Source organism: Rhinolophus sinicus, linkage group LG01 (assembly GCF_036562045.2).
Source record: "Rhinolophus sinicus isolate RSC01 linkage group LG01, ASM3656204v1, whole genome shotgun sequence".
Lineage (NCBI taxonomy): Eukaryota > Metazoa > Chordata > Mammalia > Chiroptera > Rhinolophidae > Rhinolophus > Rhinolophus sinicus.
In genome coordinates this window covers 109432561-109435348 of record NC_133751.1, presented here as the reverse complement: position 1 = coordinate 109435348, position 2788 = coordinate 109432561, and positions in this window count along the sequence as shown.

Below are 2788 nucleotides of genomic sequence, written 5' to 3'. Positions count from 1 at the left end.
ACAGAGGTTCCCCCTGTAACCCTGGGAGGACCTAATCCAGCCCAGAAGAGGCCCTCTGGAAGGCCACCCGGCTCGGCCGAACTGCGTGGGCGGAAGAGGAAGAAGAGGGGCAGGGGTGTTAAGAGTTCGAAAAGGGGGCGTGTGGAGGAGGGCTGGGCCCGGCACCTGGGCCTCTCCCGGCAGGAGAGTGGCCCCAAAGGGCGTGCGCTGCCAAGGTCTCCCTCCCGGCGCCCTGCGTCCTCCCGGGCCCAGCCTTTAGAGAGAACACTGCGTCCGCAGCGCCTATTTCACATTCTGGGGAAGTCAGAAGCGGGCAGGGCTGCTCCTGTGGCGGGGCATCGGCCGGGTCCCGACGCTCTCCCGACGCCAGCACAGCGGCCGCCACTGCCCTCCCTCCGTGGAGCAGCCGACTCCAGTCCGTCCGCTTCCGTCTCCGTAGCCGCCACCTAGAGCTCCGCTCCAGAGCCCCCGCCCCGCTCCCCGCCTGCCCACCTCAGATCCCCGATACCCCGCTCCAGCCCCGCCCACCCGCTCCAGCCCCTCCCCCGTACCACTGCAGCCCCGCCCCCCACCCAGCCCCGCCCCAAGCCCCAGCCCCGCCGCTCCAGGCCCCCGCCTCCCCGCCCCAGCCCCCCTCGGCCCCACCCCCCAGCCCAGCCTCGCCCCGACCGCTGCGGGCAGCCCGGCTCTCACTGAGTCATCCTTGAGTCTGCGCCTCTGATAACACGCCCCGCCGTGTCCCCGCTGGACTTAGGGATTTAGGACGCCGCGGGGGCGGGGGGAAGAAAGAGGAGGGAGGGAGGGAAGGAAGCACCGGACAGGGAGAGAGGCGGAAGGGCGGCACTGACGGGGAAGGACGGGAGGGCAAATGCCACAGCCAGCGTTTGTAACCTATGGCTTGCAAGCCAAACCTGGTATGTCTTTTGTTTTTGGTCGGCACAGGAGCTAAGATGGGTTTTCCCATTTTTAATTGTTGAAAAATACCAAAAGATGAGTACTTTGTAAACAAATGAAAGTTGTATAAAATTCAAATTCAGGGTCCACGAAAAAGTTTTATTGGAACTGCGACACTCCTTTGTTACGTATGTCTATGGCCGCTTTGCAGGACAAAGGCAGAGCCCAACTGTTGGGAGTGACTCCATGGCCACCAAAGCCTAACAAGTTTACTATGTGTACCCTCACAGAAGCTTTGCTGCCAGCATTCCAGATGATGCTCAGGGCCTAGCTGTTCAGGAGGCAGTTCTGTAGTGAGCACCTGCTGGGTAGACCGCTGCCTGAGGCGTCTCTGACCCCAGGGCGCCATTCCAGCCCTGCTAAGCTCCTTAAGGTTTGTCAGCTGGCAAGAGAGGCCTCTTCACTGGAGCCTCAGGGCAGCCCTCTGTGGGGGATGAACTTGCAGTGGCTGCCCGCTGCAGCCTGGGGATCCAGCTTTGTCCCACACCATCTCTGGGAGCCCTACACTGTGTGGCGTGGCAGGATCCCCATGGCGCCACGTGCTCCCAGCTGACTGGCGTTGTTCCCGGTTACCCATTAACCAGCGAGTCCTCACACAAAGTTCCAGGAAGTCAGGCCTGCGCATTTATTACCTGGCGGCTCCCAGGGACAGGGATGTGCCCATCACCTGCAGCCTGGGGCAAACTGTCTTGGCATCCGTGTTCTGGCCTTATGACAGTTATGACTTGACTCAGTGTTTTTCAAACTTAAAGAAAAACCCTCAACCCTCAGTAAGAAATACATTTTACGTCGCAAGAAAGCCTCACAAAACTACCCCATTGCACGCTATGTACTCTTGCCATTGTCTATTCTGTTTCAGTTTTTTAAAAGTGATGATCATGAAACTAAATTTATTTTCTGACCTACTACTAGGTTGCAACCTGCAGTATGAAAAATGTATGTGATGGTATCCAGACATACCGGTCCTTTCTCTTTTTTAGTACAAAGCTCAGCAGCAGGAAGAGCCTGCTTCCCCTGTGGGCAGAGGCTTCTTGCCTCTCAGTCTCCATGACTGCCCTTGACTTTCTCCAACCTAAGGCAGAGCCCCAGCCTCCGTGATCAATAAATACTCGTGTTTGTGCATACCTAATGGGTATTGAATCTTGGTAACATTTTGGGGGGGAAGGGAGGGATTGGGGCTAGGAAGAGGGCTTCCTTTTCATTGTACTTTGGTGCTGTTTGCATTTTGTGGCACATGTATTACTTTTAAAGTTTTTATTTAAAAACGTTTCAAAGTTACGAAAGTGTCAGAAGCAAATGCAACAGCCCTGTAACCGCCACCAAGTTCATGTTTTCTGCCTTCCTCTCATCTACCCTCCTCACCCCTCCCACAGACCTCTCCAGTCAGCCTCAGCACTTCCCCCTGAAGTGGATGAAGCCTCTGAACTCTTCACATTCTGGGCATCCCTGACAATTGATCCTGTCAAAACTTGAGGGGAAAGTTATTTGCCATCCTTAGACTGTCCCTCCTGACACTGTCTGCTAGCACCCAGTCATTTTATTTTGAAAACTGAGACACAAAAATTTGTCAATATCGCTCACTTCACTCAGACTCCTCTAATGGTAATGATAGATCGGCTGATAAAGGAACGTGCATGGTCAGGCAAGTTAAGAAAGTTTATTAAGAGAAAATCTAATTTATTAAGAAAAAGTCTATCGGTCTGAACAAAGACAGCTACAGCCTGGGCTTCGTGCCTAAAGGAGACTTGCAGCCCCGAAGGAGGGGGTGAGGAGGGTTTTACAGGGGCTGTGCTGAAAGGGTAACATTGTTTGAACAGAAAATGCTGACTGCCTG